Raw genomic sequence first — 22230 nt, 5'->3', positions numbered from 1 at the left:
GATACATTTTATCAACCAGTACAGAAAGCATTAGTTAACTGAAAGATCAGTGCTGTGCATGCAACCAGAAATAGGAGAACATATTTTTAGTTTCCATTTGCCCACATTATACTTTATCTGAGCTTGTGCTTCCAGAAAGAAATTCTCTTTTGTGTTCCACAAAATGGCTAACCACAATGGACCACCTGCTATTTCACATTCTAAGATAGTATCCACCTCCATCTTTCTTCGATGACTTAGATAACACCCATCTCCATCCTTCTCATGATTCTCACAAGGTTCTGGATGACTCCCTTGTCTATCTGCCTCTACTAAGCCCCAGATCCCCTTACTTTTTTTCTAGATGTTTTCCACTAATGAACATTCACATTTGCCTTAATACAAAACCCTGAATAAAATCATTTCCTTAAAAAAAAAGAAAAAAGATGTTAGCACCCAGGAGAAAAGTGGTATGTTGAAAAATACAAACATGTCTAAACTGGCTTCCTTCCAAAAGTACCACATTTTCCAGAAAACAAAAAATCCAAAGTCCTTGGGTTTTTCTGGCTCTTATATGATTGAAAGAGCAAGGGATATAGTGTCAGGAGACTCTGTTGTCATAGAGCAAACCGGTATAAATGCTGGAAGTTCAAGGGGTACAAAGTCTCTGTGAATAAGACTACACACTAAAACTAAAAAGAAAAAAAATAACTATTGGATAGTATTCAAATGTAGAAAAGGAAAGAAGTGAAAAGAATATTTTCAGAGTCCTACATTGTATCAAAGAAAGATTTCTCAATCTCTTTTGGATGGATGAAGGCGATTTTCCAAATAAGACAGTCATTCTCCAGTAGCGTGCCCTCTGCTAGCAGGTTTCCTACTCTGACTTCAATGAAGTCACCTGCTTCCTGATCTGGGAGTTATTCCAGATGAATCTGGAGTTCTCGCCAATGAGGACTGCCAGATAAATTACAGGACATCAGTTAAATTTGAATTTCTGATAAACAGCAAGTATTTATTTAGTGTAAGTATGTACTATGAAACATATGGAATGTATTTATATTTTTAAATATAAGGATGTGGAGAAAAGGGAATGTACCCTTGTGTACTGTTGGTGGGGATGTAAATTGGTGCAGCCACTGGGGAAAACAGTATGGAGGTTCCTCGAAATTTTTTTAAGAAATTAAAAATAGAACTATATGATCCAGCAATTCTACTTCTGGGTGTTTATCCTAAGGAAACAAAAACACTAACTTGAAACGATATCTGCACCTCCATGTTTATTGCAGCATCATTTACAATAGCCAAGATATGGAAACAACCTAAGTGTTCACTGGCAGATGAATGGATAAAGAAAATGTGATAGATATATAATTGAATTATTCTTCATCTATTTAAAAAGAAGGAAATCTTGCCATTTGCGATGACATAGATTGACCTTGAGGGCATTATACTAAATAAAATAAGAAAGAAAGACAAATAGCATATAATCTCATTTATATGTAGACCCTAAAAAAAAAAAAAATCAAACTCATAGATACAAAGAACAGCTTGATGGTTGTTTGCAGAAGGTGGGCAAAATGGGCAAAGGTGGTCAAAAGGTACAAACTTCCAGTTATAAAATATGTAAAGAAAAAAATCTGTTGTTTATCTGAAACTCAAATTTAACTGAGTATCTTGTGTTTTTTATTTGTTAAATCTAGCAACCTTACTCTAGACAGTGTGAGGATGTTGGAGCAGCCAAACCATAGCTCAACACTTAGATATAATAACAAAACTCACCCCACCCCTTAATATCTTTCAGATACATATGACTTATTCTCTGGCTACTAATCAAGATTTGGGCTTCCCTGTGGTAAGTATTGCTCACCCATTGCTTATCCCAGGGAAAGCTACTGTGTTAGTTGGTCTTTAAAGATGGCTGCACACCACTGGACTCTTTTTTTAATTATACTTCAGTTAAGGGAAATTCTTGGAGAGGTTCGGCTGCAGAAATATGGGAGTTCATGATTCCTTCTTTCAGGAACAGAGATTGCATCCAAAAAAAGCAAACCCAAAACTTTCCCAAGCAACTCATGTGCTTCCTCATACCTCTCCTATTACTTCAGAATCCTGTGAATGCTGGTCTTCTCCCCAGAGCTGGTAAATCATGCTGAGAGAGAAAGGGAAGAAGAGGGAAGAAAGGGAGAGTGAGTTTAGAGGAAGAGATACACTTGCTCTGATTCTTCTCCTTTGGCCAAAAGGTATGGTGAGCAGAGAACTCCTGCCCAACCAGTGTATGTTTCTTGGGCCCAAAGCAATTGACTCCCTTTCTCTCTCCTGGAGCTAAATGGAATGGTGACCCAGGGAAACACTAAAAAGAGAAGGGCCAGAATCCAGTAGCAGGCCAAGGATGTCAGAGAAGAGGAGAAATGAAAGGGGCATATGATGTGTTCAACCATAATCATCTGTGGTCTTGGATGATTATATCCAGCAGGAACTTTTCTTCAGGTGTCTTTTGTATCCTCTCAACATGCTGGTGAAAGGTAGAATCAGCTGATGACTCGAGGACAGAGCAGAAAGGGGCCTGGATGACATGATGCACAAGGTCACCTAATTGTTTGCTTTGTCACAGCCTGGCCCCCATTTTAATGATACAGGAAAGGGGCTCATGTCTGAAGTAATGTCATCAGGATTTGGTAATGGAGATTCCTCATGTATTTGAGAATGAGCTTAACCTCCTTCCTAGATTATCAACTCTTCAACCATCCCCCTAAACTAACTCTTATTTCCTAAGTCTTATAACATTCCCATTACTCTTCTCTGAGATCTTTAATTTCAACATTTACAGAAGCCGTATCAGATATGGGGAAGATGCTGTTGTGAAGAGAGCACTAGGTTAATAATCAAAGACCTGATTTCTAGCCTGGGGGTCTGGAGTTCCTGGTACATGGGCTCTGCCTTGCCACTGATTTGTTGTATTATCTGTGATCAGTCACTTAACCCCTCTCAACTTCACTTTCTCACCTATAAAACAGGAATACAACACTGCTACTACTAATAAAAAACAAAAATAACAATGGCTATAACATATCATCAATAATATCAATGATAATAACAGTCTTGCCTGCACATAGCAGGTAAGAAATCCTGGAGCTGAAGATAAATATTCTCTAGTACATATAAAGGACAATGGCCAATGCCCAAGGTTTTCTTCTCTCCTAAAAATACTGACACAAAGCCCATCAAGGAACCCCTCAGGAATTCCCACCCTCTGGAGGGCAACTGAGTGGGACACCTGTAGTTGCCTTCCTTAAAGACTCCATCTGCCCCTATATGGTGATTGTTGGTGTTTGGAATTTGAATAGCCACATGTCCCTTAGGCCTTCTTATTTGTGCTTTTTTTCAAAATTAAAAACAACATTCTACTTACTGAAATTGTATTTTAGCATTTTAAAAACTCAAAGTTGCTCCTAGATCTGTCGACATTTAAGTTTTTCTCTTATATATCCTCTGTTCCTTTCCCCTAGTTTTTCCCCTAACTTAATATTGTTTTTACTAAAAAAAAAAAAAAAAAAAAAATATTTTTCTTCATAATTTAACATCTTAGCTCTATTGATTATTCATTTCACTGTTAATATTGTTCCTTTAATTTCTCATGGATTCCATTGTTTATTTAAACTGAAATCCTTCCAGTTTTAGTTTTACTTTTATGTCTTTATATTGTCTTATCTCCTTTACTTTTAATCTCCAAATCCCCCCAGACAAATGCAGTTATCTTTTTATTTTTACATTGTTTTCATTCACCTGGCTCTTAAAAAAAAAATGGTGAGGTTATGTGACTGGGATAAAGGGACCACTATAAAGAGAATTCAAGTCCTAGGTAAAGAGGCTGGGTTCTTCTTCTTCCTCTTGCTCTTCCTCTTCCTCCTCCTCCTCCTTCTTTTTACTAAACCAACAGTGATTATTTTTATATCATTTTGTATCATATATTTTTATATCATTACCATTCCTTCCAGAGCTCAACTTCTGACTTTAAAACTTTCAAGCTAAGTAAACTAGTAGACCCACAGGTTAAGTCTCCAGGATAACAAATCTTCCCCCAGTGGCAATGCAGCTGACCAGCTGGAATGGTATTGTCTTCTCATAGTATGTTTATAGGGGAATCCTTGGGAAAATCTCTGCCCAGGGACTAAATCTCCAAGCTCCTGACATGCCATGATTTTTCCTTTCTAAGGAAACACAGATTGTAACCATTTTTTCAACTGAAGTCACTGTGTCCATCCCAGTAAAATATCTGCACTGAGGGAGAATAAATAACATGTGAAAATCCCCAGCTTAAATATAAGTCTCTCTAATCTACTGAGAAAGGATTTGGCCCTTTTGTTTGAGGTCAAATGAGACTCTGCCTGAGAGGAGGACTTGAAGGAGACATTTTATTTTTAATACACCAAGTGGAGTGTACGGAAATCAAGTTACCCTCTTTGCTTCCTGAATGGTGGCCCCAAATTTCCCTGCCAGGGTGTGGCAATAAACTGAAAGCATTACTCTGTCTTCATCCATCCTTACTTGTGGCTGAGCCAGGCCGAGCAGATAGGGAGGTTCCCATCATCAGGCAATAGGGCTTGATCAAACACATCGGTGGGGTATCTAATATTACAAAAGTAATATACATTAATGTATATTAGTGATATACAACCTAGAGCAAAAGAGTATGTAAACCCTTTGCTTTTTCACTGTGGGTCTGAAATCTTTTTTCTACTTATGATTAAAGTAGTCTAAATATTATCTAGCCTGGGGAAAATTCCTTAATTTTAAAAATCCTAAATCGATTTTCATTCCTTTTATGAGAGTGTATCTACCTCATCACTATAAATTCTACATAAGAACCCCACCACATTGATGGAATAAAGAATACAGGAGGGCAGAAGTTCCCTCTGAAGCAGGAATGCTCAATGTTATAACTTAGGTTTAATCTTAAAAACAACCAAAAGATCACGAACCTTCCAATAATACCCATTAAAATGAGCTACATTAAGAATCTACAGTCAAGATAATAGATTGTTTTATATCATCCTCCCTCTGGCATAATTCGTTTTAAAAATGATTAACTTCTCTTAGTGTATAGATCTCCTCAACCCCTTTCTTTGTCATAAGAGATAAGAAAATTTTGACAAGGCCTGAGATTATCCTCAAGAAGACTTTTAGAACTGAGAAAAATAGACTTAAAGGACTCAGAACTCTAATTTAATAATCCAGGCCTGTCTAGAACTCTAGGAACTGAAAGAATGGGGTACCTCAGTCATTTATGATTAGAAACCTCAACTTGCCACAGAAAAAGGGCCCCCTCCATTAATAGTGAACAGGCCTGTCATATAACCACTCACTCACCTACTGCTGTGGGTTGGAATTGTGCCCCCACAAAAGATAGGTTGAAGTCCTAACTCCCAGTACTTCTGAATGTAATATTACTCGGAAATAGGGTCTTTGCAGATGTAACCAAGTTAAAATGAGGTCATTGTGACAATACAGAAGGGATCCTTATAAGAAGAGAAGAGACAAAGACACACTGGGGAGAGGGCCAGGTAGGACAGAGGCAGAGATTGGAGTGATTGATAGGCAAGCCAAGGAACACCAAGGTTTGATGCCACCACCAGAAGCCAAAAAGAGGCAAGGAAGATTCTACCCAGAGTCTCAGAGACAGAACTGCCCTGCTAACACCCTGATTTTGGACTTCTAGCCTCCAGAGCCATGAAGGAATACATTTCTGTTGTTTTAAGCTACACAGTTTGTGCTACTTTCTTACAGCAGCCCTAGAAAACAGATACACCTGCCAAAGAGAAAATAAAATAACGTGAAGGGCGGGTTCAAATTCTTAATAAATGAGTTGATTATGTACACAGATTAGACCTTTACAAATATAATATTATCACTCCCTCAAGCTCCCATTCACTGTGCCCTGAGGTGCAACCATCCACAGAACTGGCTGGATCTGTCTGCTACCATGGTCTGAATGCTTGCAATCTGACAGTCGCAATGCTAAACAGTTTACATCTGCTGCTTCACTTAGTCCTTACACTGGACTCGAACATATACATTATTTTCCCTATTTTGCAGATGAAAAAAAAAAGAAAGTTGGAGATGTTAAACAAGTAACTTGCCCCAGGTCACAAAGCTAGTAAGTAGGGAACTGAGATTTAAAACAAGTCTGTTTGATATTCATTTCCAGGCTCTTAACCATAATACTTATTGATTTTACTTCACACTTCATCCAATATTTAACCTCTTCAAATATTCTTTTCTGTTCATGGCATAGAACATTGTTTCTAAATTGGGCATAGGAAAGAGATCAGAATCAACTCACGGGATACTTTTTCAAAACTTGTAACCCCCTTAAAAAGTACTAGCACAGAGCTTCAAATATTTTCATTCTCTGCAGCCCTCCGTACACACACACACACACACACACACACACACACACACACACACACACGTGCTCTCGCTCTCTCTCTCTCTCCCCGTCCCTCTCCCTCCCTCTCCCTTACTCTTATTCTCTCCCCAACCCCTTACATTCCATATAACCCCACAGCCACATTCCTTTCTGAGGCTAAATACCACTCACCCTTCTTTCAAGTGCATTTAAACGTCATTTATTCAGTGATCTTTCCTTGATGTCTCCGTCTAGTTGGGACCTGTAATAATACAGCCTGAGAGAACCCTGTATTTCTCCTTCAGGACAATTATCACAATAAAAATGAAACAATTATAGCAGGATACACCTGCTAACTGGTCTAAGGACCTGTTAGCCTGACCCACATAGAAGTTAGGGTAATTGACTCTCATACTAGTTCTATTGCTCCAAGATTAGGAAAGTACAGGCTGCATTAGCCTGGGGAAGCTGAGCATGATCAATAAGGAGTGTATTTATGCAGAAGTGTGCTCTTAGTCCTCGCCATAATATCAAACATTCATAAAAATGAGACGGCTCAGATGAAAGGTCCTGGTCATATCCAGACTAGACAATGTGCACAACTGCTCTCGTCTTAGGTATAGAAGGCTTTGCTTGGGGGGGAGGCAACTGTTTCCAGATCTGATGTACCCTCTCTCATTCAATCTTATCAATGGCAAGGAGGTATCTGCAAGCTTGTATCTCTACGATTGGAGCTTATTGCCATTCTCTCTGCCGTGTGTCTGCCTATGCTGTTTGCCTCCTGAATTCTGTAGAGAGTAAGTTTTATTTAATTCCCCAGGTGATGTTTGTTCTGTAAAATAAATTACTGCTTTTCCCCAGGACGTAGTAAGCATGGGATATTTCTCTCCACAATTAAGATTCCTCTTTCAGAGTGAAGAAGGATGAAATGTTAAATATAGGTCCAAATCTTCTAACTTTTCTCACGGACTCTAAAAACTTCTGACTGTAAACAAACATGGATGATAGAAAACAAATTCCTTCTCCAAGGAATAGGCTTTCTATGTGCAGAATAATGCTGACAGAGGAAAATATAGGCTGATTCTGTTAATCCAAGTAAATGATGAGAAAAATCTCTCCTATCACTCCCACATCTTCAATTAGTTGTAGGCCTTAGTTTTATATCTCTTCTGGAAAAGAGCACAGGGGTTGTTTAGGTGCCAGGCTTAAATTAACAGCCTCTTTTCTCTAACTATTAGGTGCACCCAACATTTGATACATTTTTTTTTTTCTCAGAGATCTAAACACTAGGTTTGGCAAAGATACTGCCAAAGGTCCATTGCACAAATTCCAGGATGTGGTCCACAGGCTGCATACATTCTCTAGACTTATTTAATTTGGGCTGCAATTTTTTTTAATGTTTAAATTGGTCAAAATTTGCTGCACAGCAAACAACTCCAGCTTGCCTGCTGGCTGGGGCTCTGCTGGGCTCAGCAGGAATCCATAAGCATCTTCTGGAATTGACTGAGCTTGACTGCAATCTGTAGGTAAAGTTCCAGGCTGCTCCATGTGTCTCCTCAGTCTAAGACTGAAGAAGGAGCCTTTCTCGAGGTAAATGCAGGAGCGAAAGTGGGTGGGAAATAAAAGGTGCTTCATAAAGCCACAGCTCATGTTTTCCCACGATTTCATTGGGCAATCCAAATCACATGACCAAATCCCAAACCAATGCGGTAAGTAATATATATTCTATCTGTTCTATTGGGAACCCCTGAAGAGTTACATGGTAAAAGCTGTGGACATGTAATTCTAGTCCTACGAAGGGATGAAGAGTTGGGAACAATGGCTCAAATTAACATAACTGTCAACATTTAAAACTTGGGATGGGGTCCACGAAAATCCGAATTTCCAGCTTTTCTTGAAAAAATAATAAGATGTAGTAAAAGGAGCTCAGAGCTCAAAATATAACTTATCCTATTTTCACAAAGGGACCTATGGAAATAGGATTCCCCATGAAAACAAAGCCAGAGCTCTTGTTTCTTTGAATCAAGATCTATGAATCCATAATCATCTACTCTAGCAGTCACTCTTACTCTAAGGAAAAGCTCACTGTGTCTGAGCTTCGAATGTCTGGGTTCAAATCCTGGCTCACCACTTACTACCTGTGTAACCTTGGGCAAGTCACTTCATCCTTCCGAATGTCCATTTCTTTGTCTCACAGGGTTGTAGAGAAGACTAATTGAGATAATACACATAAAAGTTATTCTGTGAATTGAAACACACTACACAGATGTTGGTTGTCATTATTAGCAGGGCTCACCTGGTGAAACCCAAATTACTATTTAAGGAAATGACCAATTTGCATAGCCACCTGGATTTTTACTGTCAACGACTTTGACTGGGATTCAAATGCTTTAACAGCAGGGTGATTTCATTCACTGAAGATCCAGCTGGTGTAGCAGTTTGGGATGTGCACTAAAAGATGCTTGGAAATACCTGCTGGTCTTTCAGCTATTGTACGATAAAACCAGGTAGGGGAATCCTTTTATCATTTCCACAGCTGAATATGCTTTAAACCCCCTAACAGAGCCAAAATTGTCAGACCAAATTCTACTTGTGATGAAATCCAACCAGGTTAACATGCTCTTTCCTTGTTAACCACCTAGGCTTTTCTGGATGAAATCCTGCAGCCCTAAAACAGGCAAAACTTGACTTAACTTCAAGGAAAGTTTTGGATTTCAATGGACCTTTGAAGTCCCTTCAAAAGAGATAAGGACTTCAATGAGAGGTTTGCCTATACAGAGGACCACAGAGGCAGGCCATTTGTAGAAATTCAGTTCATCTAGGAGAAGTTGTCTGGTGAAAATTGGTTCAGAAAGGAGGGGCTAAGTGAGGCATATAAGTTCAAACTCAGTAGAATGAAAATGAGTCTATTTCAGATGATCAAACTTTGTTGTTTTTGTACTTTTCTTCATGAGTTTCTAAAAGCAAGCTTATTTTTGCTGCCACAAAGGCCAATCAATTTAATAACTGGTTAAATTAGAGCCACCATATGCTCCACAAAACTCTGGAACTGCTTAGCACATGACAAGGTTTCAATATATATATATTTGATTATTTAATTAACAAATAAGTATTTTAAAATAAAGATTTCCACAAAGGCTAAGAATTCAGACTTTGGCTCATGAATAAATACCTTCAATTTATATTAAGGGCATTCTTCAACACCATATAAGCTACAGTGGAAATTCTTCAAATAGTTTTTATCATATAATATTTTCCAAATCAAGCTAGTAATAATTGCATATTGGGGATCTTTATATCAAAACATTTCTATCAGGGCATATTATAACTAAATCATTTTTACTGTGAAATTCATTGTTTTCTAAGCTGTAAGAAGTGTCAAATGGTGCCACAGGAAGTTAATTATAGCAAATTTATTTAACCAGAACTCACTGCAGATGAGATTCCATCAAATAGCTATAATACAATTTTATATTGTATATATAAAACATACATGTTTGCCATTCCATAAGAGGATATTTCCTTCTGCAAAATGTGGTTCCTGAATATGTACTGGAATTCCTGGAGTCCTTTCAACTTGAAAGATAGCAACTCCATCAGGTATGAATCCAAGGATCTTCTCTTGCTAAGAAAGTTGTTATTATATTAACCCATACCTGCTCGAGACTTTTAGAATGTTTTTCAGCTGGAAGTTGTTCTAAGATTCAGCTATGGTCAAAATAGGAATTCTAAAACACAGTATTTTTTTTTCCAGAAAAAAATAGCACATTGTATTCCATGCTGAATTCAAATACTTCTTAGGAATCTAAGGATTTTATTTAGTCCACAGATTAAGATCTCAGAGTAAATATAATAAAAATACTTTAAAGGTTATGTATCAACAAGGTGTCAGTATGCATAAGGATGAAGTATTCTAGTCATAATTAAACTTCAAATCTAATTATAATTTGAGGCGTCCTTTTAATTACATTGAAATATTTTCTTTTCCTAGGAAGATGAGTGGTATAGCATCTTTTATCTGTAATTTTCGTTTAATTAAAAATGTAAATAAATCAAGCCTTGTTCTTAAAAATATTTACTTTCCACATAAAAAAGTAGCTTTATAAAGTTGGGTTTTATCTAGTTAATCATATTTGCTTTAGCCATAAACATATGATGTATGAATATATAGGGGCAGAGATCTAAATTTTCCTAAATATTATGAAGCAGAAAAAGTGTTGCCAGTGATTATCCTTCTTGCCATTTAGAATTCTTCCATCACTTCCAGCAAAATCCTATTAATCCTTCAAAGCCAAGTTCAAATGTCACCTCCTTTGCTTGAAGGCTTCCCTAACTCCCAAAGCCAAATTCAAGGGTAAGCAACTAAGCAACAGCCAGCAACTTAAATCCATAAGGGACACTGAAATAGCCCTGAAATTTTACTGAATCCCTGGAGAAAGGCCTTTAGCAGAATTCCCTCAGAAGGAGGACTGCATATAGTTAGAAACCTGAAGAGGTGATCTACACTCCTCCCCCGAGTGGTATATATATGAGTATCAGGGAACACTAAATTGGGATGTACAAGTTTAAAACTAAAATGGGACTCTTGGACAATAGAAGATGAGCTGAGAACAGGCTTGAGTGTTTCTCCTCTGCCCTACCCCCAGACATTGATAGACCTCTAAGTTAATGTTAAACAAATATTTGTAAATACCTCCTGATCCTATTTCCTTACACTGCTCCAACATCAGACCATAGAATATAAACTAAGAAAGAAGGGATATGAAGACATGAGGGGGGGAGTGAAAAGGTGATAAGATTAATGAATGGCAGAACCTATCGGGTGGGAAGAATTTTGGAATGGAGAATAAACTGGAAACTTAGAAGAGGGTGATCAGAGAGTGGGAACTTGAATGGAGATTGTAGAGAGGTTGCAATTATTAGTAATGATGAAGGTTTGGCTGTGGCCAGGGAGCTAATGGCTGAGGTAAGGCAAAGAATGAGATCATTAGAGCCAAGGAGGCCAAGAGGAATAAGGGAGTAGAAGGACTGGCAAGAATAATGAATTCACTAAAATTATGACAGACAATGCTGGATTCAGTGACTATAAGCCAAGAAATGAAAAGTTCAAGGAATTAGGGAGAGTGGCCCAGGGTGTCTTAGACAACAACAGCAAGAAGAAGGTACTAGGTAGTTCGATGGTTTGATGACTTCAGACATAAAGCTGGGGTTTATAATCAGGAAGAAGGAAAAAGACCTGAAAGTAGCAATGAGGAGCAAGAAAAGCATCTAACCTACCTCCACACAACAATGAGGAGAGAAAACAGGCATCAGTTGAAAGAGGAAGAGGAGAGAGAGAACCAGTTCTTCAGCTAATGAGGTGAAGTGACGGGGATTCAGAAGTAAAGGAAATGTTCATAGAAGAGGTTGAGGACATAAGGGATTTTTGCTGATGGCTGACTCTGAGTTGCAGGAGACAGAGTGGAACTGTTGTGGCACTGGAGAGAGAGGAGCCACGGGGTCATGAAAGGAGATATACAGAGCTATATGGGCAATGAAGGGTAGGGATGTGGGATTACCTCGCCATGTTGGGCTTCTTGGGGTACTACATAAATAGGGTTGAAGGATGAAATTAGTTTAATTCCAATGGCCCCAAGACTGATGGTAGTGAGGAGGCTGTGAGTATGGTGCAGGAGGAGCGGATATGGGCCAGCTAGGATCTGTAGAGTCCTAGGGCCCTTTCCTCACCCCTGCCTGTTTGGAGGCTATGACCAGGGGGTCTCAGCCAGAGCACCAGAACCTCAGTGGCACCTTCTCCTAATAACTGGAACACTGGGCAGAGGATTTTACCTGAGCATCTGGGACTCCTAACTACAGCTATATTATGACTTTTCTTTTCTGTTAAAAAAAAAAAAATGGAGATCCATTAAATATTTTTGAGGATAAAAATGATAAAATTCAAGTTGTGTTTTGCAAAAATCCAGTAGTTTTTAGAAGTTAGTCTCAGAGAGCCAATGGGTATTGACGCTGGGTAGCCTCTAAGATTTCACACTGGAAGGAATATCTTCTGATCATCCACAACCCAGATGCTCCCCCTGGCTTTTCAAAGAGCCATCAATGATCATAAAATATTCCTTCCAGTGCAAAACCTTAGAGCCTCTGGATTTTATCTTATTGAGAAGCCATTATTTCTTGAAAGGAAGCCACATTAAAACCTACTGATTAACTTATCTCTCTAAAAGAACAGTCTTCTCCTTCAAGTGTTTGAGCATAGGTTACCTTCTCAGCAGGCCCTCCTGGACCACCCGAGTTGGAAGTGAGAAAGAGAGAGAGAGAATGAATTTTATATATAATCCTTCCTACTGATTCTGCTTTTCTGGAGAACCCTGAATAATACATGGACCTTAGGGCTCCCCACTATCTGACTTCTCTGGTTATAACAATAGCCAGGTTATGCTGTTGGACTGGAAAAAAAGAGAGAGCTCATTTTCCTCCTGCCTTCTCTGTGAATGGGAAAATGTGAGCACAAGAGCACGTTATGGTCTATGCAGAACCTTAGTGGGTAGGGAGGTTGTAGTTTTTCCAAGGTATTAGATGGGTTAAAAGTTTGACTGCCTTTTAGTTGATTTCACTGTGGTTTTCTTCCATGTTTGAAATGGAGGAAATAAAAGACTTAGAGGTAGGGTTTGTGCTTTGAGTAGAGATTGCTGAAATTAGAGCAAATAAAAGAAGTCTTGATGTCCTATAGCCCAGAAGTAGCCTCAGTCCCTGAGGTTTTCTCTTAGAAGCCAATCTAGAGTAAAAAACTGAAAGCTTCAGGTTCTGAAAATAATTCCTTTCCTTCTTTCTTTCTTTCATTCAATTAACAAATTTTATTAAGCCTGTGCTCTAACCTTTGCACAAAGAGGTTCTGTTGTTACAAAAGCAAATAAGACAAGGTCCCTTCTTATAAAAGACGATAATATATGATTCATGATTCATCTGTATACAGGGAATAGCAAAGAGACACATCTAATATACAATTGCTGAGCATCTACTCTATGCTAGGCCCACTCACAAATAAAACAGTCCCTGCCCTCAAGAAGATTATAACCCAGTGGGGAAAAAAACAGTTCAATGCATTTCCATATAGAAGTATAAAGACCTATTGTCTATAGGCACTATCAGATACAGAGTTGGGAGGGAAGTAATAACTAAGTGGTTTGGAAACAAAGAGATGTGTGTATAAAAGTTCAAAAGTCTGGGGTGCCTGAGTGGCCTAGACTGTTAAGCATCTGACTTCAGTTCAGTTCATGATCCCAGGGTCCTGAGATAGACCTCCACATAGGGCTCCCTGCTCCGTGGGGAGCCCGCTTCTCCCTCTGACCCTCCCCTCTCTGGTGCTTTCTCTCTCTCTTTCTCAAATTAAAAAAAAAAAAAAAAATCTAAAAAAAAGTTCAAAAGTCTTAAGTGCAAGTTAGAAAGGTGAGAAATTCACCTATGTACTTCAGGAAAGGAAATGCACCCTTCAGCATTTAGAAGTAACCTGGTGAAGGTCCCTGAAAGCCTATTAAGGAATACCATAGAAATAGTCATGGGCAAAATTACCGAAAATGTCTTGAAAGTGAAGGCATCTGAAGGTAGGGAACCCAGTTAGGAATGATTTCTGAGGGTCCCAGAATTTGGGATTTGGGCCAGTGAATTTTTTTTTTTTTAATCTAGGGGTTTAACAAAGGATCACATTTTATTTAAAAACTTTTAAAAAGAGCTTTGTTATGTTAATAAGGGCATTTTACAAAAGCACTGCCCTCTAGCATCACAATGATCTCATAATATAAAGGATATTTTAAAAACTTATTTATGTAAAAGACACATAGCCAAAAGCTCATAAGTGATAGTTCAATGAATTTTTACAAACAACCCATTTATGTATCTAGCATTCAGATTAAGCATTTCCCACAGTCCAGAAACCCCCTCTTGCTCCCTTTCACTAACTACTCCAATTCCTCATTGACTTCTAAAGATTAATTATCCTTGTTATATATAATAAAGTTTGTTGTATCACAAAAAAAAAAAGGAAAGTAATAACTACAGATTTTAAAAGTCCATGTCTTTTAGTTGAATAATTGTGGATTCATGCAAAACTCACCTTTTAATTTTTTTTTCATTTTACTGTAAATTGGTGAAAAGTTTGTCATGGATCTGCACTGGTCTATGGACCCCCCTTGAGAAATCAATGGTCTAGGTGAAAGATGATGGAAAACCTGAACTTTGATAGTTATAGTAGTGACAAGGAGAAAAAAAAGAGATATACATGACTTAATAAAGAGAGCTCTTGACAGTTATATTTGTATGTGGAGGAGGGGAGAAACTAGAATAAATACCAGGTTTCAGGTTTGAAAATGTGAACAGGTAGTGGTTACAATAATTAAAAAAGAGGAATAAAGGAAAAGGAGTTTAGTAAAGGTAAAATAAGATTTTAATTTAAGATAAATTTGAGGTTTGTACAGAACATTCGGGTATAGATGCCTAAAGAGATTTGTTTTTAAAAATAAAGGTTGGTAATATCTATCATTGGGAAACAATTCTCCATGGTTCTCCCATGTTTCTGTATGCATTAGGAACAAGGCACTTACTGCCTTTGTTCCAGACTATATTTTTAAGAATGTTTGAATAAGAAACAGCTTTGAAAGATAGAGAATGTCTCCCTCTAGGGCAAAGGACAGGCATGTTTACTGCCTGTTATAAAAAATTCAAGTTCCCTAAGTTCAATATTCATCCCATGTAACACAACCCACTAAGTGTGCAGGTGTCATCTGGCTGCCTTTGAATGGGCATGTGGGAATTAGAGTTCAGGGAGTGCAAAATGCTGACACTCTGGCTACTGCCATTGCTGGAAGTGATAAACTATCCATTGTCTCTGATCCAGCAGTCTCACATCTTCTACCAGCATCCATAAAACTTTAGCAGGTTAACATGTTAACTAGAAAGTACAGTAAATTCTTAAAACCTTCAGAGTTCTTGACATTTGTATTTAAAGTATTGCAACATTTTAATATATATAAATCATCTTATTTTTTTTCCGTTTCAGACCTCACTCTATTAAGGTCTTAACAATTAACTAACAGACTAACACTTTTCAGACTCTTAGGATTAATGCATTAATTTTGGCAGTTAAGGAAATGATTGTCAGTGTCCATGGAAGGAAAACTCAAGATACCATTCTACATGGTTGTTTTGGTATTACAATTATTTAGCATCTAACACTGTTTAATATATGGGCTCGCTAAAATGTGAAATGAATCTAATTGGCTAAAATCTGATCAAATCTTAAATAAAATCCTTCAGAATTTCAGGATCCACAGTGTACCATGAATTAATGCTGTGATAGAAGTCCAAGGAGAGTAACTATCAAGCAGAGCCCTGTAATGATCCACCCCCAAATATGTCCATATCCTAATCTCAGGAACCTGTGAAAATGTTACCTTACATGGCAAGAGAGACTTTGCAGATGTGATTAAGTTAAGGATCTTGAGATAGGGAGTTTATCTGGGTGTAACCAATGTAACCACAAGGGTCCTTCCTTATAAGGAAAAAGAGTCAGAGAAGATGATGTAATGATGAAGGCAGAGGTCAGAGAGAGACAAAGAGAGAATGAGAGAGACATTTAAATATGCTACACTCCTGGCTTTGAAGATGAAGGAAGGTGCTATAACCCAACAAATGCAGGTAGCCTCCAGAAGCTAGAAAATTCTAGGAAATGGATTCTCCCCTACAGCCTCTGTCCAGAAGGGAGGCAGCCCTGTTGACACCTGGATTTTGTGACTTCTGATCTCCATAAATGTAAAAAGAGAAATTTGTGTTGTTTTAAGCCACTGCATCATCTGTGGTACTTTGACACAGCATCTATAGAAAACTTCCTTGGTATTTGGTGGCATCAGATGCCGCAAACTCTGAGGGCTGGAGGGCAGAGCTTAAGCTGGCCAGGGCTGCCTGGGATTGGTAGGCTTTGCCCAGTGCCGAACTGTTAATATGAATGCATTAATATGTATTTTCAGCACTGGCTGTTGGGTATTTTTGAACTTCATGTTCAAGCAGCACCTGAATGCAGCTCCTCCCACTTAACGCTGTGCTGGAAGTGCCCTCCCCGAAAACCACTGTTCCTGTGGGCCATCAAGCACCACCAACATCTCAGAAGTGTCCTCTAGCAAATGTTATCCTGCCAAGCGCTTCCCTTTCTCTCCTTGAAATGGTCAATACTCCTTATATAGTTTCTGCCTCTTCTTAGTTTTGAAGTGTGGAGCTCATTCAATATTTTATATTCTTCATAGAATTCAGAATGTTAGCCCAGTTTAGTTTAACAATGACCACATACTATGTGCCAGACACCATGCTAGGCATGAGGAAATCAAAGACAAAGCGTGTTCTTTGCTGTTAAGGAGTTGACAGTTGAATGATATTTCAGCTCCTTCTGGATTATGCATCCCCTCTCCCATAACTGGGAAGGCAGGGTCACAACAGCTCCTCTCCCCACGCCCCCGCATATGGACAATTCATTGTTCCTTATGGTTGTGTGGCTGGGGAGCTGCTTCAGCCTTCTTCAACTGCGCATAATCTGTGACTCAAACCATAGGATCAACTTCTGTGAACACTCTTTTATTATAAACGTTTCTCTATTTGGGGGAGGCAGGGAGTGTGAAAATGGATTTTCCATACTGCCTTAATCAGATTTCATTTTACCCTAGACTGCTGGGTCCAGGGAAGCAAACAGTCAGGAGTTCTCCATTTTTTCCAAGAGAGCCACACAAGCAACCAGTCACAGCAACTCAAGAGGTCGTCACCAAGTCCCTGGCATTTTGTTCAACAACGAGTCAAAATATATATACCACCATTGTCTTTCATCCTAGAAATCAGCATTGCTAAATATTTTTCAGTGACAAACCTCAGAGCTTACAAGGATATTAAAAGCAAAACCAAGCACCCTACCAAACAAAAAAAGCACGTTTCTCACGAAGCAGGCCCATACATAGAAAAATAAGCACTTACATTTTTACTAGAATTGTTACAGAATAGATTCAAAACCTTTCCAAGACAAACGAAAGGGCATTTTCTGCCCTGTTTTGGTTTCATGCACTCACTTAAGCAGTTACACCTGTGCCTAAGGGTTTTTCTAGGCTTCATCTTTTAAAACCCCTGAAGTATTCTTTCTTCACTTGGCATCTTCTTTTTTGCACATGAAGAGTTTTGGATGAGAAAGACCATGATGGAAGGGCTCAGTGGTTGTGTTCTTTTTCTAACTTGGCTCGCATAGCTGCTATTCCTCTCAATTCTCGTGAAAACACACATGACTCCATGATCCTGCCCCCTCTCAGCGTACAGTACCATCCTGCTGGCCTCTCGCAGAGGCGCCCAGGACTTTCCTACACTAATTGTCTCCCGGCCAGTTGCTGCCTTTCCTACAGCAGCTCAAGCCAGACTTTGTTGCAGCCTGTGAATATTTTCCACTTCAGTGTGTGATGCCAAAATCATTCCACAAGGCCTGCTCCAAGTTTTCCTGTCAAGATAAGCTTCCAGCCTGATGTATATAGTAGATTAGCATAGAGCATTAAGACTAGACTCACAATCATAAAACTGGCAGCACAGCTTCCGAAGTTAAACAATGGAATGGATATATCCTTTAAATCTGAAAGGTACAATAGATTTTCAGAAAGGGTATCGATTTAGAGGACTTCGCTAAAACTGATTTCTTAAAAGTGATTATTATCTTAAGCAAAAGTGATCATTATCTTCTACACACAAAAATATAGATTTGCCCTTCACCCATTAGATCGTATGTATTTCTACAGCTTCTTCACAAACATTTAGAAAATAGGTATCCACGTGCCAGGGTCCTTCTGTCAATATGCATTGTTTCAGTAATAACCAAGGAGAAAAATCATGCTGGGTTAGAACAATCTAGAACAGTAGCCTGGCTCTGACAATAGTTACAAGCGACCGTTGTGGCAGGGGATAAATATCTTCCATAAATTATAGATTAACAAATGTTCACTGTCTACCCATAAACAAATTATTCATTTCTGAAACCCCAGTGTCTAGTACCACACCTGGCAATAAATAAATATTTATTGAGTGAGTGAGTGAGTGAATGAGAAAATGAACAAATGAGTGAACACCCCCGTTTTCCCAAAGCTGTTAATTTACTCACTCACCCTCAAGCATGTTGATTCTTGAAGACATTCCAGGTTCTTGGATCACAAGTTCTCTATGTTGACTATTCTTAGGAGAATGAGTTGCTAAGAAAACTAAGAATGACTTTCTTCTTGACTCCTGTATCACGTCCTTCAGGAAGCTCCTTTGAACTTCTACCTCCCTTTCTCACTCCCACCCCTGCCTAAATGTCCCTTCTTGAGGATTCCTGAATTCTCTCGTGTTCACTGTCACTATCTTTTCACTGTTAATTCCCTTAATAGACTGTGGACTCAGAGTAGGCAACAACTGGGAATTTTCCTTGGTCCCTTCAGATCCTGACATAGATACTGGCACTTAGTGAGTGCTCAGTTAGTGTTTGAACAAACCGATGAAGGAGTGAAGCATGGTATTAAATTTACCTGAGATATTTGTTTATCCAGGGGCTGAAAAACATTTGGAATGCCTTCAGAGTGGGAAGGTTACTTTCTTCTATTTAGAGAAAAGATCAAAGGGTTTCAGTCAGAGAAGAGGCCTCCATATGGTTTTTATTGTCATCTTTCTTTTTTCTCCTACTGATTAAAAATAAAAAAAGAGAGAGTCCAAAATAATCTGAGAGACTGGCAGAACTGTGAAAAGACTGTGAAGCCATATTTTTAGGGCCTTCTGGAGATCCTTGTCAACCCAGGCAAAGCTGGCCCGGGGCCTGGGGCCATCCGTTCCTAGATGCACTGGTGGACAGCTTGCCTCCTGAAAGACTTGTCTCAGGGGTTCCTCAGAGGCTGCTCAGTCAACCCTGCTCTCTCGTCCTGCCAGTTCTACCTGCCCAGCACTCAGCAGGGCCCACAGACGCCCTCCTGCTCTGTGGATTTTTCAGCAAAAGTTAGTATTACCAGTCCTCTGCCTCATACATTTTACCTGAACTCCTGCCAATCTCCTGTTTTGACCCCTTTTATTTTGTCTGTCTACCTTGTCCTTTTACTCTGTATCCCTTGCAGAGATTTGACACATGTCTTGATCTTGAACGGGATCCATCCCTTCCTGGTCCACAGATTTCTTCTACCTGAAGAATCCGGCAGGTGTAATTATTCAAAGCAGAGTCAGTCATCAGACAAAACCCCCTGCACAGGGCAGGGACTGAAGATCATAAAGCCAGCAAGCTCAGAATCTAGGATGATGAGCAGGGTAAGAGGAAATCTAGAAAGCAGGCAGGGAGACTATGCTGTGGGGAAATTAAAAGCTCAAACAAAGAATTAGTGTCACAGAGGGCCAGGAAGCCAAACAAAGAGCATGGGAAACTGCCCCAGGGTTACTGAAACAAGCCCTGTTGCTGCATTAATCCTTTGCCTCTGTCACATAAATGTGTAGTTATGACCTATTGGTGAAGGAGAAAGAGCCCACAAGTAGGACTGTTTGTGGTTTTGAATCAAGACGCTCCACACTTGTGTTCTTGTGTTGAACCGTTTACCTAACCTCTCTGCCTTGATTTCCTCTACTGTAAAATGGAGCTAATAGCACCTACACTGGGCAGTTTCTCTTGGCATTGAATGTGATAATATAAGTGAAGCACTGGCAGATCCCTGTTCAACAAAAAGCTCTCAGTGGATGCAGTTGTCCTTATTATTATAGTGAAGGAGATAATTTTTAGCGTGACTAGTCTAGCATGGGTCACACTGCTAGAAGCTAAGCTTTTAGGATCCTCTGAATAAGAATTAAAAGAGCCAGGAAAATAACATTTGCTGATAGGTAGCTCTGAATTGGAAAAATATTAAAAGTTGGTTTTTATTTAGAATCATTTTTACAGCCTTATTGAGGCACAATTGGCACGCAGTAGACTGCGTATTTAAAGTATACGATGTGATAAGCTTTGACATATGCATACACACACAGAGCCATCACCACATTCAAGATAATGAACACATCCCTCACCCCCAAAAGTTTCCTCCTGCCCCTTTGTAGTCATTCCTCCTACTCCTCCCTGCCGCACCCTCTGTTATCCTAAGACAATCACAGATCTGCTTTCTGTCACTAGAGGTTAATTTACATTTTTATGGAGTTTATAGAAATAGAATCACACAGTTTTGTGGGTGGGGGTCTGGCACCTTTGACTCAGTACAATTATTTTGAAATTAATCTATATTGTGGTTTGTGTCAATGGTTCATTCTTTTTCATTACTGAGTAGTATTCCATTAGATAGCACAATTTGTTTATCCATCCGTTTACATTTGAGTTGTTTCCACAGTTTGAAGCCATTACAAAGAAAACAGCAGTGAACATTCACATACAAGTTTTTGTAGGGAATTAGACTCAATTCTCTTGAGTAAACATCTAGGATTAAAATGGTTAGGTCATATGAAAAGCATAGGCTTCACTTTTTAAGAAGCTGCCAAACTGTTTTCCAAAATGGTTGTGCCATTTACACATTTAATGGCCAAAGACTTGTGTTTTCAATTATTTTATAAGAATAGGAAACAGCCGGGCACCTGGGTGGCTCAGTCGTTAAGCATCTGCCTTTGGCTCAGGTCATGATCCCAGGGTCCTAGGATCGAGCCCCGCATTGGGCTCCCTGCTCCATGGGAAGCCTGCTTCTCCCTCTCCCACTCCCCCTGCTTGTGTTCCCTCTCTCGCTGTGTCTCTCTCTGTCAAATAAATAAATAAAATCTTTTAAAAAAAAAATAATAGGAAACAGCCTTGGTTCTTGTCTCTATCTGGATCTAAGATTGCTGCCGAGGTCCCTGGGCCCTAAGTGCTGACCTCTCTTGGAAATTTAACCTAATTGTTTTATTCCTCTGGGTGAATGAACTTTATAAAATGAGAATCTACAAAATTAAACAAATCAAATGCAAGTTTCATAACAACTATTGGGTAAGGCATTTATTTGTTTGACTTCTGTCTGTTTCAAGACTTGATAGGGGATTCTAGATCAAACAGTCCAGCATGTGTTGAATGAACCACATAACAACGTTCATCCCATCCTAGTGTTCCAGCCCATCCCCGTAGGTCACTGTCACCCTCCCAGACTACAGAGTCATGATATGGTGCCAAGTCCATCAAGCATGTCCATGAAGTCTGAGGACACCATTCCATATTCTGATTCTCCATGTCACTCTCACCCTTCACTTCTGAGGGGGCAACATGCGACAGCCCAAAATGCTCCTCACGTCACTGGGATGGGGAGGAATTCTCCAGTAAGTCTCAAAACAAATTCAGACTGCAAGCACAGAGTATTGTTCAAAATAATTGCTATCTCAATTCCAAAAGATTAGAAATCTCTGTTCTAAGAATCTGGTTTAAAGAGAGAAAAAACCCGTATGGTGCCAACTGGATGTTCTCATAATAGAACCATCAATATTACTGCATTTTGGCTGGCAGCTGCTAGCATAAATCATACTCCTCTCCTTCCACATCCCGCTCCCACATTCAAACCACAGTTCTTTCTCTCTCTCTCTCTCTCAGACACACACACACACACACACACACACAGTGCATGGGAACTCTGGTTTCCTAACTAGAGGATGAAAGAGGAGATAATGGTATGGAGAAGGGCCAGGAAAGTTAACGAGAAAGATGGAAGGTAAAAGCTTATGAACTGGGTGTAAGCAAACACCTTTGGTTAGAGGAGTAAAGGCCAGAAACTCTTCAAGAGGGACTTTGTGGAAGTCTGAGTCGAAGTTGGACTTCTTTAGGTCCAGGGCAC

General features: G+C 39.2%; 1 long non-coding RNA gene across 1 annotated transcript in view; it reads right to left on the bottom strand.

Moving 5' to 3' along the window:
• Positions 1-18700, bottom strand: part of LOC144382122 (uncharacterized) — a 277759-nt gene extending 259059 nt beyond the window's left edge. Inside the window, exon 1 of the long non-coding RNA XR_013448538.1 lies at positions 18556-18700. This is a non-coding gene — a long non-coding RNA (uncharacterized LOC144382122). The remainder of the gene's footprint in view (positions 1-18555) is intronic.
• Positions 18701-22230: the final 3530 nt, after the last annotated feature.

This window comes from Halichoerus grypus, chromosome 6, assembly GCF_964656455.1.
Source record: "Halichoerus grypus chromosome 6, mHalGry1.hap1.1, whole genome shotgun sequence".
In the NCBI taxonomy this organism is placed as follows: Eukaryota; Metazoa; Chordata; class Mammalia; order Carnivora; family Phocidae; genus Halichoerus; species Halichoerus grypus.
This window is presented reverse-complemented; position numbering and strand designations above follow the sequence as displayed.